The 16129-nt window shown below is 47.1% G+C and overlaps 1 protein-coding gene across 5 annotated transcripts in view; it reads right to left on the bottom strand.

Annotated features, from left to right (window-relative positions):
- The window catches only part of LOC146870867 (SWI/SNF-related matrix-associated actin-dependent regulator of chromatin subfamily D member 2-like), a 1426174-nt gene that overhangs the window by 863693 nt on the left and 546352 nt on the right, over positions 1-16129 (bottom strand). The window lies entirely within an intron of this gene.

The following is a 16129-nucleotide window of genomic DNA, read 5'->3' as shown; positions in this document are numbered from 1 at the left end:
TCTCTAATACTCACTCTCTACTACTCTCTACTACTCTCTCTCTACTGCTCTCTACTACTCCCTCTCTACTACGCTCTACTACTCTCTCTCTACTACTCTCTACTACTCACTCTCTACTACTCTACTACTCTCTCTCTACTGCTCTCTACTACTCACTCTCTACTACGCTCTACTACTCTCTCTCTACTACTCTCTACTACTCACTCTCTACTACTCTACTACTCTCTCTCTACTACTCTCTCTACTGCTCACTCTCTACTACTCTCTACTACTCACTCTCTAGTACTCACTTTCTACTACTCTCTACTTTCTACTACTCACTCTACTACTCACTCTCTTCTACTCTCTACTACTCTACTACTCTCTCTCTACTACTCACTCTACTACTCACTCTCTACTACTTACTCTCTACTACTCACTCTACTCCTCGCTCTCTACTCTCTACCTCTCTCTCTACTACTCTCTACCTCTCTCTACGCGCACACATATGCACATATATATATGTATATATATGCATATGCATTTATATATATATGTGTGTATATATACATATATAAACATATATCCATCTGCATATCTATATAAATACAAATATAAATGCATGCATACATATACATATACATATATGCATACATATGCATGTTATGTACATGAAAGTTTGAAAAAGCAAAGCTTAAAAGCCACCTAATTACAAACAGAATTGCTTTAACTTAAACGAGGGCGAGACCTATTGCATTTTCAATGCTTGTTTCTCCTCCCTTTACTAACCGGATATTTTACGATGGGACTTGACTAAACCTACTAATTGAATGAACATGTTTACTAGTGCGCTACTAATAAACAGGGCCCAATGCTTCTCTGCTGACCACACTCAATCACCTAGTACTGTATATGTTAAGTGATATCTTCACCCATTGCTCAGGGCACTGATGAAAGAACAAACTTCTTTGTGTTCCAATCCCAAATGTTTGATTGTCCGATTATCAGTTAAGCTTAAGTTGTCTGCTTATGTGCACAAATGTATTATTGTAGTTGCAGTACTTCTTTTCAAATAGCTGTCACCACATAAAATTTATTTTTGTAATGCTGCTGTGCTGAATTGTTCTTCTTGTAATAAACTCTTACAGATCCTATGTAGGTACCACGGCCTGTAGTTACATTTCTGCTGCTCACATCCACTCCTACACATCCTACCCAGAGGGTGCAGCATACGGAGACACATGGGGTGATATCTACAAAACCTATTTTGAGGTTGCAGCGATTCGGTATTTGGAAAGGCGTGTTTAGAGCGTTTCTTCAAAATACCGAAGTGCTGTATAAATGTTTTGCAACCACATTATGGATGCAAAACATTCATTTGTTACCAACACCTCATATGTGGTGGTAACCATTCGCAAATGGGAAGGGGATCACGTTGTCAATGTTCAAAGAATGGGTTTCAAACTGCAACCTACCTCCTTAATATTCATGAGGTAGGTTGATTTGCGATCCACTAGGCATAGCTAAATGAAACTCAATATGTTTCATACATTAGGAATAGCAATTTTCTAGCACAGAAAATCGTTAATTAGCTAATCACTATTCCTAAAATGTGTACATATTGCCACTGTTCCCAATAAGGTACACACCTGCGCACGCGCACGCACTAAAGTCACCCCTCAAGACCATTCGCGCCGCCACTTTTAAAATGCGAGCGGCGCGTAAAACTGTAATTTCCTGGTTGTGGGGGTGGAAGAGACGAGGAGAACACGAGGGAGCGGCAGGTAAGTGTCTCCCTTATGGCTCTGGGGTTAGGGAGGGCTCGTGTTCCTGAGCAAGTGGCTCTTGCACTTGCTGCATTCCTTTTCTTAATAGCGCGAGGCTGCAGGCTGATTGTTGGTATTTGAGATAGTATTTATGTTAATTGCAGCGCACACGGGCGCTGCAATTAACATGAATACTAACTCCAAGGCCTACAATCAGCCCCGCAGCTAAGTGCTATTAAGAAAAGGAATACAGCAAATCTAAAGCACTACGTGTGCTTTCAGAGGATTCTTAGAGCACACGTGGTGTTTGAGACTCTGCTTTTCTTTTCTTAATAGTGCACAGCTGCGGGGCTGATTGTGGGCCTTTGAGATTGTATTCATGTTAATTGCAGCGCACACACTACTAACTCAAAGGGTCGCAATAAGCCCCATAGCTGCACTCTATTAGGAAAAGTAAAGCAGAGTCTCAAACACTACGTGTGCTTTAAGAATCCTCTGGGTGATGGCTGCATGCTGCATGTCGGTGAAGCTCCCACCTTCCGCGGCCTAAGCCTGCTAAAATATCCATGAACAGATCCGTAAACCACCCCAGCAGCATGGCAAACAACCAGCGCTACCCCCACTGGAGCGGTGATCGATTGAAGCCCCGGTGAGAGTGCTAACAGCAGGATTGATCCGGACACCAGCTGGGCCTGAGAAGCCACAGGCTCGAGTTTTGTGCTGGCCGGGAGTGACTTCTGGGGAAGGCTGCCACGGCCCGGGGGTGCCACGGCTCCACCCTGGACTGCAATCGGAGGCGGGCAGCGAGGCCCTGAGTGAAATCCAGCAGAGCTCTGTCTCCCCCCCCACCATGGGTACAGGCGGCGGGCGATGAGAAGGAGGTTGGTGAGCCCAAATTAATCCAGGGACGATCGGAGCAACTTACAATCGCACCAGGGACACCTAAATAGGACGACCACGCCAGCGAGATAGCCGGACTCCTAACTGCTTCATCTAACGGCTTTAAGTGACTGCAGCCGCGTCGGGCGATTCAGCGTCGGGTTCAGGGGGGGACCCCCTCTGACCTACATGCTCATTGCCCTCATAGAGGAGTAACGAAGGGACAGCGCTACCCCTGCCCCAGAGAGACTACAGCAAGTTTGGTCCGGGTATTGGATAGGCCCAAGAAGCCCTCGGCTTGAGTTATGTGCTGGCTAGGAGTGATTTTCAGGAGAGACGGACATTGACTGGGGGGCGCAGCTGCTCCTCCCAACTACAATCAAAGGCGGGCGAGTGTGACCCCGAGCAGAGTCTGGCAGAGATCTACCTCACCTCCAAGATACAGAAAGTAGAAGAAGAGAAAGGGGGCCGTCGGGCTTGTCCAAATCCAGGGCAGACCGGAGCAGTCCAAAAACTACTGATGTAATGTTCTCACGATAACCTGGTGCCGTCATGGTGTCCGGATTCATAACTTACCTCAACTATCGGCTCCAAGTAAGTGCAGGCGCGACGAGCTACGCAGCACCGGGTTTAAGTGGTGACCCCTTTAACTGGCGTAATTACTGGGGGTGGCCCAGAGCAAGATAAGCTGCAACATTGAAACAGACTAACGTAAAGTGGCAAAATACAACTTCGTGGTGCAGGGTCACATAGGCGTCCCAGTTGGAATTATTAATTGCAAAATCGGCGTGGACACTGGATGCCCTTAGCTGTATAACCTGTGTAAGAAGGTACGTTGTATACAGAAAGACAAGGCACAGACAATAAAGACCCGGAGAAAAATAGCCTGCTAAATAGAGGGGGTGGGGAGCCTTAAAAGAAGTGACCCACTCAACAACCGAGGGAAACAATAATTGGGGGTGACCTAGGGGTGTTTGGTCTCGGAGTCCCTTGATAAACCCCAACAGGCCGTTGAGGGCGGTGATTGCCGAGGGAAAGCGACGGACGCCCCCCAGAGATTTATCCATCAGGGCACAGAGGGGGACAAAGATGTCTGGTGCCAAGGGACAGAAAGTTACGCTCCAAACCAAGTTGGACAAATATGCAACTCAAAAACAGGGGGAGGCGGACGTCACAAATAAAGGTGAGCCGGACAAGACAGCGAGTCCAACCACGGGGGAGCCTACACTCAAAGACGTCATGGCGGCCATAGCGGGGGTGCGCACTTCATTGGAGCACAGGATGGATACCATTACTATTGAAATGACATTGATAAGAGCCGATCTGCAGAAAACAAGTGAAAAAGTGAAATCCATGGAAGTGGTTACTGCTGAGCCAAGTAGTGAATCCCATCAGATGCGACTAGGGATGAAAGAACTGCAGGTAGATCAGCAACGGACAGAAAATCCGTTGGATGACTACGAAGGTAGATTGCGATGCAACAATATTAGGATCACTGGGGTTCCCGAGAGAGCAGAGGGGCCAGCTGTGGACCTATTCATAGAAGATTTAATACTGAATCACCTCCGGCCAAAAACCCTCTCGAAGTATTTCACGATTGAAAGAGCGCATAGGGTACCTGGGGGAAGGCCCAAGCTGGGGCTCCCCGCGTCTGAACCTGGCAAAGCTTCTGAATTTCTGAGACCGCAACATCATACTGCAAACGGCTCGAACAAACCCTCCCCTTAAATATGAGAACAGTGAGCTGTCCTTTTTCCGGACTTTACCATTGCGGTCCAGAGACAAAAAAGAACCTTCCTAAATATCAAGAAACAGTTGAGGGACAAAGGCATTTGGTACTCCATGTTGTTTCCTGCCAAACTGCAAATAGAGGTGGACGGTAAAACTTGGTTCTTTGACACGCCGGAAGCAGCACAGGGGGTGGTTGGAGGCCTACAAAAGACCATAATGCGAGATGAAGTGGGGTGCCTCCCCTCGCTAGACACTTGCCGCCAGATCATCGAACTGCATTGGGAAACCTTATTTCTTTGGATGATGCTATGGTGCACATAATCGGCGGATCAAGATAATGATATCCACGCTAAGTGACTCAATTTGAATTCAAATGTGTTTTAGTAAACAGAATGGGGATATATAGTAGCGGCCGGCCGGCCGTGGGAAGGGTGTTCCCACTCCCCCCCGAATTAAGAGATAGTTTAGAAGAGTAGGGCGACAGGCACTCTGCACTGTTGGGGTATGGGCAGATTTAGGCCGAGAGTGTGGGGAGGCAGGGAGGGTGGAAGTTGAGGACTTAGTGTTGTGCATGTTCAACCGAAAGACAAACAAGTAAACTTTAAAGCAGCTTCTCCCAGCACAGCCCAATCGATAGTGAAAAACCTAGGTATCCACATTGACAACGAGCTATCGATGCGGACCCAAGTTTAAGCCCTAGTAGGAACCTGTTTTGGAGTACTACGGATGCTCATGAAATTTTCACCGCTTCTCCCCCAGGAGACAGTGGTTCAGGCTCTGATCACGTCCGGATCAGACTATGCTAATGCCCTCTATCTGGGTTTGCCGGACTACCTGTTACAGGGTCTTCAGGTAGTGCAGAATTCAGCAGCAAGTGACATTCTTAAACTGAAACCCAGATCGCATATGACCCCCCATCTGAGGTCCTTACATTGGCTCCCAGTTAGGGAGAGAATAAAATTTAAGGCCCTGGTTATTTTTTTTAAAGCCTTCCATGGAACAGGTGCCACCTACCTTAGAAAACGAGTCAGCCACTATGTGCCCACCAGGACACTCAGATCGTCCAATGCCGACCTGGCTTGCTTCCTTAAAGCTCGTCTGGCACGCAGAGGAGGCAGATCCTTTGGCTTTTTGGGAGCCCACATTTGGAATAAACTACCGGCAGCTCTGGGATCTTTGACAGTGCTCGCCCACTTTAAAAAACAGCTGAAAACTTGGCTATTTAAAATCTAAGCTGCGTAGGATGTGCACTGGTTAATTGTCAGCGCCAGGACACTCTCGAAGGAGTAGCTGTGCGCTATACAAATATGGGTCATTCAGTCATTCATGGTACAGCCGTAGTATGCCAACGAGTAGCAAGACATAGTCGCCCATGCCTGGTGCTGGGAGTCGGAGGTGGTGTGTGTGGGGGGGAACGGGAACGGTGGTAATGGGTTCAATGGGTGAGAAAAAACTCTATCCTGGAATGTGCACAGTTTGGGGGATAAGCTAAAGAGGGGAATTGTCCTACAGTACATTAAAAGACACGCCCCAGATGTGGTCCTGCTTCAGGAGACACATCTAGTAGGAAATACATGCAGAGCACTGGACAGATGGGGCTACAGTCTGGTCGTACATTCGGGCTTTACCTCAGGCTCACGGGGGCAGGCATAATGGTGCGCAAATCCTTTCCGATGTCCAATGACCACATATGGACTGATGAAATGGGCAGACACGTGGCAGTGACAGGGAAATGGGAAGGAGGATCATTAACCCTGGTGTCCGTCTATGTCCCCCCAGGCTTACAGTCAATGGCATTTCGAGATTTGGGGAGCACGATGGTAGAGTTTCCAGAAGGGAAGCTGATGATTGGGGGAGACCTCAACTCTGTGGTATGTGGTAGGTGTGATCGCTCTCCCTCCAGAGACCTAGGACCCACCCAGTTGGTTCTGTCCACCTTTCTATATGGTATGGGACTGGCTGACGAATGGCGAACCCGCCATTCTACAGATACTCAGTTTACATTTCACTCCGGAGCGCAAGATAGCCTCTCCAGTATTGACTACATCCTCATGCTGGCAGACCAAGTGGGACAAATTACAGAAATCAGACACATGGCACGAGGTATATCCGACCACTCTCCAATATGGTTACAGATGGGTGGGGGCGACGGCCAGGCAGGTAGAATAGCTCCTATAAATCTGTGACACTTACGCAATCACAATATTAGGCAAAATATTGCCTTGTCAAATGAGCATTATTTCCAGGAGAATGAGGGATCAGTGGGATCGGTGCGAACACTCTGGGAAGCATTCAAAACAGTGGTGCGAGGTCAAGCAATTTCGCAGATAACTGAGGCCAAAAAGGAGAAGAATGCTGAACTAATACAGTTGGAAGAAGAGATTTTAGCCCTCGAGGGGAAAATGCTAGTTGCCGGGAATCCAGACACAACACACAAGCTCAACCTCAAAAAGGAAGAATACAAAAGTGTAGTCACGGACAGAGCTAAAACATTACAAAGGGACAAGCTTGGTAGGATATACAAGCTTGGGGACAGAGCGGGCAAACCACTTGCGTGGCTGGTCAGGCGTGAGCAGGCCAATTGCCTGGTTGCGAAACTTACAACCGAAGCAGGAGAGAAAATCTCAGACATGCAGCTGATTGCAGATTAATTCGCCAACTACTATACTCGGATATATAAATCACACTCCATCTGTCCGATAGAAGAATCGAGGGCCCTATTAGCGGACATTTGGCTACCAATATTGTCGGAAACTGACTGGGACTTCCTCGATAGTGGGCTTACGAACTACAAAGTGGCACGGGCCATCAGGGATTTGCAATCCAGGAAAGCTATGGGCTCAAATGGTCTCCCAATAGAACTCTACAAATTAAAGCCTAACAAAATAGCCCCCTATCTCAAGGCTATATACGAGGAAAGCCTAGAGGCCGGCCTGCTCCCCCAGGACCAGCGACTCGCTGCAGTGGTGATCATACATAAGGAAGGCAAACCTAGGGACCAATGCTCCTCATATAGATCTATTTCACTGTTGAATGCCAAGGTGAAGATTTTGGCCAAGTTGTTGGCTACACGGTTAATCGGTGTGGTCTCTGACTTGGTCCTTCCGGACCAGTCTGGATTCTTTCCATCCAGAAATACCTCCCTAAATCTTCGTCGACTCCATGGGGCACTTGGGAGAGTAGATACGCTTAGGGAGGACGCAGTAGTGATGTCCTTGGATGTCGCTAAGGCATTCGATACAATCGAATGGCCCTATCTCTTTCAAGTGCTGGAAAAGATGGGGTTTGGCCCAGGATTTAAAGGATGGGTGAAACTCCTGTACTTGGAACCGTTGACACAAGTGGTAGTGAACAACAGAAAATCAGAGATCTTCGCCCTTTGAAAGAGGGACTAGACAAGGATGCCCTCTGTCCGAGCTGCTTTTTGCCCTGGCACTTGAGCCCCTGGCGAGCTGGATTTGCCAGGACCCCATAGTGAGGGGTCTGAAATGGTCAGAAGAATGAGAGGATCGTATCTCCCTGTATACTGACGATATCCTTTTATACCTGGCATCGCCGGGAACCTCGATCAAAAGAGACCGTGATATATTTACCTTTGGCAGATACTCTGGGTATGCCATCAATTTGGCCAAGTCAGTGATCTATATGCTCATGGGGAAGTTCCCGCTCCTGCCCAGGGGACGTAGAGTGACGGAGGCAGTCAATGGCTTTAAATATCTTGGCATCTACATCACGGGAGACCCCAGGGTGTATTACGAACGCAACCTTTTGCCGCCAATGCGGCGGCTTCAAAGTGAAGTAGAACACTGGAAGACCATTCCGCTGTCCCTGCTGTGCAGGGCCGCTCTTTTTAAAATGATGTCCCTGCCCCGCCTCTTGTATACTCTGCATAATTCGCCCACTCTTGTCCCGGCGACCTACTTTGCGACAATAGAGAGCGAGCAAAGAGCCCTACTTAAGGTAAGGGGAACCCCTCGAATATCACTTGCCAAATTAGTGTGGGGCTGGTACAATGGAGGAATTGGATTTCCAGATGTTAAAAGATACTATTGGGGATCACAACTGGCTGCAATTAACCAGGGTATATACCACCCACAAAACAACCCGGGATATATTATGGATAGATGGCTCCTGGCGGGAGGGTCGTATACAAGGGCACTCTACTACAGATCTGCCAAGTTGAGTCTTACGGGGCCAAAGGCGCACTCAGTTCAAATTTGGCATACAACCCATAAAAGTCTTGGATGGGATAAGAAAATTACGCAATCTACCCCCCTGTGGAACTCACATTTGTTGGGCACCCTCAGAAACTCCAAGGGCTTTAAAAAGTGGGATCTAATTGGGCTGTCAAGGGTGGGCGACATGTGGAAGGGGGTAAAGTGGTAGAGTTCTCCGTGCTGCAACAGGAAATATGAGCTAGCTGACTCAGAAATATTTAGATACTGCCAGGTGAGACACGCCCTGTATGCACGAATCCCACTAGGGGAAACCCTGCCCTAAGCAACACTGCTGGAGGACAGGCTACTCAACGCCTACATGGCTACTAAATCAATATCTCTGACACACACCAGATCCTCTTATACGGCTTCGGGAGAAATGGACAGGCGACTTGTTGGAGTTAGATGATGAGGATTAGGCTGAGGCGCTCGCCTCTCCAAGGGAAGTGGCAATTTCATCACGACTTAGGCTGATACAACTAAACATTTTGCATAGAACGTACTATTCGAGGACTGCCCTGACCCAAATGGGATATGGAGAAGACTCAAATTGTAAAAGAAACTGTGGGAAGGAGGGAACGTTCCAGCACAAACTCTGGGAATGCAATATTATTCGTAAATACTGGATGAGTGTACTAAGATGTATGACAGAGGTGCAGGGTCAGGAGCTGGACCTTGAGAGTAGAAGAGGTCTGCCTAATGTGTGGGGGCCGACAGATCTAGGTAGCAACGAGAAACTATGGGCAACCCTCAGGCACATGATAGCTAAGCAAAACATTGCCAGAATGTGGGGAGCAAGAGAAGCCCCTGGTCTAAAATTGTGGAAACCGGACATGAACTGGTGTATGTTTTGAGAGAAAACAGTGTATATTGCCAGGGGGTGCCCAAAGAAATGGTCTCATATATGGTCTAAATGGAATGTGTATTGTGGAAATATATGTACTCCCCCTTGTCTTCCCACCTTTCCAGAACCCGAAGAGCTCATACAGGCTGATAAATGCGATATTTGATGATGTATAAATGCGATTGCTCAATGTGCCATCCAAAACCCAAGTATACAGATAGTGAAGGAATCGAAGTCTTTACAACTTTTTCTTGTATAACTACATTACTGCTTTCAATAAAAAGCTTTATAGTATTTTTTTTTTTAAAGAATCTTCTCAAAGCACACGCCGTCTTTGAGACTCCACTTTTCTTTTCTTAATAGTGCACAGCTGTGGGACCGATTGTGACCCTTTGAACTAGTATTCATGTTAAATGCAGCGCAAACAGGTGCTGTAATTAACATGAATACTAACTCAAAGAGTCACAATAAGCCCCATAGCTGTGCACTAGCAGAGTCTCAAACAAAACGTTTGTTTTCAGATGCCTCTGAAAGCACACGCCGTCTTTGAGACTCTGCTTTTCTTTTCTTAATAGTGCGAGGCTGCGGGGCTGATTGTGGGCATTTGAGCTAGTATTCATGTGAATTGCAGCATACACGGGTGCTGCAATTAACATGAATACTATCTCAAAGGCCCATAGCTGCCAAGGTTTCAGATTGTTAAGTGTGACATTTTTAGAATTTCAGTGTAATTATGAGTGACATTTCAACAACTATGAGTGACACGTGTGTGACAAGTGGGACAAAGAGACAGTGGCCGCTACCTGCCCAACCCCAGCCACAGCTGCACCAGTGATCACACCAGCACCATCTAACTTTGGGATTATTAACGAGGACCCAAGTGACAAGAAAGTTGATAATGTCACATTTAATAACAATCAAAACAATACTGTTTTAGCCCACAAGGGCTCGAGTGAGAACCCTGTTAGTAACAAGGAAGATATGTCTAGTACTTCAGCCCATATGCAGAGCCACCTGGATCAACTTTCTATTTCAACATTGGAACCTCTACTTGAAACATGGAAACGTCAAAGGCATAATATGAAGCCTTTGCTTAGTAATTAAGAAGAGCCATCTTCAACAAGCCAACTTCCAGACTTTTTTTCTTAGAAAATATAATGCAAATGTGATTAACTTCACACCTGAAAATCTGGGCACAGATAAGGCCTGGATAACTCAGGCCTCTATTAATCAGCTGGCCCATTCCACTCATCATTCATAGTTTGAAAACACTGCAGGCAGATCGTTTATTGATGTTGCCTCCCTTAGTCATATTGGGACCCAGTTCCCAGTTCTCCCAGGGTCATCGGGCAGTATCATGAAATTATCAATGCTCCTATTAAACATGCTGCAGTTTATATAGAGGCCAACCATCTGCTGGTTTCTCCTTCAGCCTTCTCGCCCTAAGCACTGCTAGCACAGAGATACGAAAAAGCCATGACGCAATATGATGACACTTCATCTTACAGCCACTTAGCAACACGCTCTAATTTTAGAAACTTAGAAGTTTCCCTTAATTTAGCAGCATATCCATGATGGAAACAGGCCAATTTATATTAGTTCTCTTAGTAGTACGACAAAGTTTGTCCCGATCAATGCATAACAGTTGCAGCTGTAATAAGCATGTGAATCAGGAAACACCAGAAATGCCTCCTGCTCATCCGATTCTCGCAACCATGAGATTTATGTGCAGGGAATTGAACACTGTTGGCAGAGCATTTACTCAGTAGACATCCAAAATAGTCATCCACGAAGCAGTGGTACAAGAAATAGAGTCGCATGGTGCCAGTGGCGTAACAAAACTTGAGGGGGCCCCCCTGCAAAGCACATGGAGGGGGCCCCCCCTTCCACGGCGGCGTGGCCCTCCATCTACCACTTTGCCCGCCCACCCAGAAATCTAGCATATTTTGATTTGAAACCTCCAACATTTAAATGAAATGCCTCTATTTTGTCTTTCTCTAAGTTCTAATGAGAAAGTGGGAAACACTCTTAACATACAAGCTACGCCATTTGTAACAATACTGTCACATGCAGATTATTTAACTGAGGCAGCAATCGGAACAATGCCAAGGAGCGGTCATATTGTCTCAGGAACTGCCTATGGCTGAATAACAAAGAACAACTATGAAGGGTCTGAAATAGAATTGCCAATAGCTTGAAACTTTGAAAGACCAACCCAAACCTGCAATTCCATAAAAACTCGACTGACAATATACATGAGAAGTACACAAGCTATAACTCAGTATCCTGCGAAAGTCAAGAGAAATAGACTAGTGAATTATCTGCATACCACACACTAGCGACTGTCAAGGGTTGTGCATGATAATAACATGAACTGAGGAAGCAATTTCAATCATAATGTCTTTATTAGTAAGCACTGCAAAACAGGCAGGCAAACAAGGCTGAGGAAGAAAACTGTTTGGATGCTTCAGAACATTGATGCAGATGTTTGTCTGTTTTAATTTATCATTTCTGTAGTGTAAACAATGCTAAATACAAGATTTAAGGTACACGTATTACAGACAAGTGCATGCAATACACCATAAATAACACTGCATGTAGAAGAAAAACAAACCATATCAGCAAGTACCTAATGACAATCTATACAAACTGTAGTTAGTAAAGCAAAAGAAAAAGTGCAAATACTTTCAAAGTGCAAAATAAAGCAATCACCAGTCCAGCAATATACAAAAATCAAGCATGTTTTGTAGAACAATCCAACTTTCTTCTTGCATCAAGGTGAAAATACTTTCAAAGTGCATGGTAAAAACAAGTCGAGCAGCTTCCCTCACAAGGACTGACCTGAACCACCAGACTGGGCCTTAGTTCATAACAAACAGAGGCCTCAGACCTCAGTGTGTTAACACTGGCGGTATTTACAATTTACTAAGAGTATAGGCACTCCTGCTAAATTACAGATTCACCATTGCCTCCAAATGGCTCTATCGTCACGTTTGACACCGCCAGCCAGGCCTGGATTTTAAGCCAACAGCGCCTTGCATTCTGGGAGTTGTGCTTTGACCATCCAAGTAAGGGGTTAAACATTCCAGCATGCAAAGTGTTGTTGGATAAAAGCTACCAATGGACACGACATGGTGCCAATGCCACTTGGCAGCTATGTTTTATACAAGCACAAGGGGATGTTTATTTCCTCAACACATGCTGCAGAAGTCTGGCGTCAAATAGCAAACACGTTGTGCGGAGAACCCAGAAACGTGCTGTGTTTAGCCCCCGTGTATGGACCTGAGGTGTAATTCTCTAAGAGACCCAGTGGTAAAAGCCCACAGTTGTCTCTAATGCATGTTAGTGCCAGGCAGTGGTCGAAGTGGGGGAAAAAAAGTAGATGAACTGTGGGAGGAGAATCAGAGGGCAGGAATAATCAATGGATTGGGTCAGTGGGCGGAGTGAGAGGTGTGGCAGAAAGAGCAAAATATCCCAATTTTTAGTATTCGTTTCCCATTTCACTAACCGGTTACAGCTTATTACATTATTTAATTTAACCAATAGATACACATGTTTATTTAAGGTTAAATATGTGTTATTGACATTAAAATACATTCACAAAGTGGGATACATTTCCAATCACAGAATGTCCCAAATATCCTTAAAAGTGGAATCGCAAGCCATTTGTCTCCCAGCCATGGAGTTTCTGTCATCAGCACTTCTCCTCCCTTTTTCCACAAGAGCAGTTGAAATTAAATGAAATGAAATAGCATTTATAAAGCGCATGGTTACCCGAAGACAACCCAGCGCTAGGGCAGAAACCGCACTAAGCTGTGGCAGTCAATTAGGGAAAAGCCAGGTTTTGAGCCTCCTGCGGAAGATGGTGTGGTCTGGCTCTTTACGTAGCTGAAGCGGCAAGGAGTTCCAGAGTTTAGCGGCGTTGTAAGAGAAGAGCCGGCTGCCACTTCTGGACCTCTTGATTCTGGGAACAGACGCCAGGTGGAGGACATTTGAACGTAACCGCCTGTTGGCTTGGTAGGGCTGGACAAAGGAAGAAATGATAGCCGGTCCCACACCCCCTAGCACCTTATGGATGGTGCAAAGGGCTTTAAAGTTGACTCTTTCCTGAATAGAAAGCCAATGTAAAGACCTAAGTGCAGCTTTGACTGACTGGCGGCTTGGAGTACCCGCAAGAATCCTTGAGGCACACTTTTGCATGATTTGAAGTTTGTTAAAGACCGCACAGGGAGCACCGAGATAAAGAGCGTTGCCATAGTCCAGGAGGGATAAGACAAGTGCCCGGACGACGAGCTTTCTTGCTTGAGGGGGTAGCAAAGTGTCAAGAATTCCTGTCATGCGAGGGGAGGAAAACGGTAACCAGCGAACACGGACTACATCTCCCAGGATGCTTAGCGGTTGAGAGGTTATGTAAACAGGAGAGCTGTTACATAACTCAAGGAAAACACGCCCTTATGTAAAACAGGAGAGCTGTTACATAACTCAAGGAAAACACGCCCTTATGTAAACAGGAGAGCTGTTACATAACTCAAGGAAACACGCCCTTATGTAAACAGGAGAGCTGTTACATAACACAAGGAAAACACGCCCTTATGTAAACAGGAGAGCTGTTACATAACTCAAGGAAAACAACGCCCTATAAAGGGAGGAACCGGGAGGTACAACGCTGTCGGATATTGTGTTTACACCGACGTACCTGCTTAGTGAAGAGCAGTGTTCAGGAGTGGTGCTCCAGTAAGGCAAGAATGGAGGTAGGTCGAGTCGTTACTCCCTGGGCCGTGTCTTGCCCCATCGTCACCTGTGAAGAACCCGGAAGCTCTACCGGATAACCATTGAGCTTCACTTTTTGACTCGGCTGAGTCAAAGCGCAGTGGCGCTTTTGCTGGTTGGAGTCGTAACTCCCAGCCCGACCAGAGATACAGGGACTGCCAGCTGTAACGCACACCAGGAGGTGTTTGCCGCGTTACAGACTCGGAAGTCCACAGGATCGATCGAGCGGCTGCTCTCGGTTCAGTCTTCTTTGCTTGTGATTGGGGTATCGGTGACGCATCACCAGGAGGTGACTCCGCGTCCCGGTGCAGTCTGAGGAAGAGGTTGAGCGGCTGCTCCCTTCAGGTAGAGACCCCGGCTGGGTGTTTCCCTGACTCCTCGATTCTCCCCAACACTCTTCGTGCCCCTCACAGCCTACCGATTGGCATTGTCGGCCATTTCATTTCTGCCCTCTGTTGGCATACGCCGGGATCGGCGTATATGCAGAGGACGGTTAGGACCATCCGTGCTGTGGGCTGGTAACGTACTTAGCCTGGAGGATTCCAGTGACTATAACCTTTGTTTATTCCTTGTATTATTTTTGCCTTCATTAAAATAACTAAACCTTCACAAGTGGTTGCGTTCTCATTATCGTGTCTGTTAAACGATCCTGAGACGTTCAGGGCGTTACAAAATATCCGACCTTAATAACACTAACTGTCTCCCGGTCGATAACAGACATGGCAACACTTGATGATGTGCTGGCTGCTTTAGCGACCGTGCAAATTGAATTGGCTGCCTCCAGGCAAGAAACAGCCGATGTAAAAGCCAGACTGGATGCTATCCAATTGGACCCGCTCACGCCCAGCACCTCCCTCACGAACCAGACCCCTGCGGTAGTAGTGGAAATGCCGGTAGCCGTCCCCTTGGCAACACCAGAGAGGTACAGTGGGGATCCTAACACAGTGCAGGTATTCCTCACACAAGTGGCGCTACATTTATCATGCAAACCAAGGGCGTTCCCCACGAGTCAGGCTCGTGTGGCTTTCCTTATATCCTATTTGGCTGGAAACGCGGCACAATGGGCCGTACCTCTGGTGAGCAGGGACGACCCCATCTTATGTGATTGGGGTGCTTTTCGCGAGGAATTTCTGAAGGTTTTCGACAGAAGGGCTGACTCGTACACGGCGGACCGTGAAATGCTTGAGTTGAGACAGGGATCCAACGACCTGGTGCAGTATCTCAACGCGTTCCGAAGGCTGGTTGCGGAAACCAAGTGGCCTGTTGCTAAACAGACGGCGCTCTTCCATCACGGGCTGTGCGATGAGCTCAAGGACGCCGTGGCTCATATTGACCCACAACCCAAGACATGAGAGGGCCTTATCTACCTGGTATTACGGCTGGAACATAGGCTAAGTGAAAGAAAGGGGGATCATGGGAGAAAAGGAAAATCCCTTCCATCCTATGTGACAGTGGGAAGTCCTGACACTTCCACCGCATCCAAGGGAGAACCCATGGACATCGGCGCAATACGAGCGAGCCTCACAGCCACGGAGAAAGAGTCACGCCGTAAACAAGGATTGTGCCTATATTGTGGCAAAAAAGGCCACTACGTACGTGAATGCCCTGCCAAACCGAAGACGTCACGTTATCGGGCCAACCGGTCGGTAACAGCCGTGGTGGACGTACCGGCGGAAAACTAGAGGACTCCCAGACCAAAGAAGGGGCATCTCGGAGTCACTCATCCATCCCTTCACTTTCCAACTCGGTCACTAAGGGACAACGACACCTGTTTCTCACGGTGCACGTGGGAGTGCATGACCAGTGGATACCCGTTGTGGCCATGGTGGATTCAGGGGCCACTGGCATGTTTATGGACCACAACGAGGCATGCAGGCTAGGGCTAGTGCTTCTTCCCAAAGCTGTACCCGAAGACGTCTATGCTGTAGACGGAAGGCGATTGG

This window comes from Triturus cristatus, chromosome 1_1 (genome assembly GCF_964204655.1).
Source record: "Triturus cristatus chromosome 1_1, aTriCri1.1, whole genome shotgun sequence".
NCBI classification, from domain to species: domain Eukaryota; kingdom Metazoa; phylum Chordata; class Amphibia; order Caudata; family Salamandridae; genus Triturus; species Triturus cristatus.
Note: the sequence above shows the minus strand (reverse complement) of the source record. Positions and strands in the feature narration are given on the sequence as shown.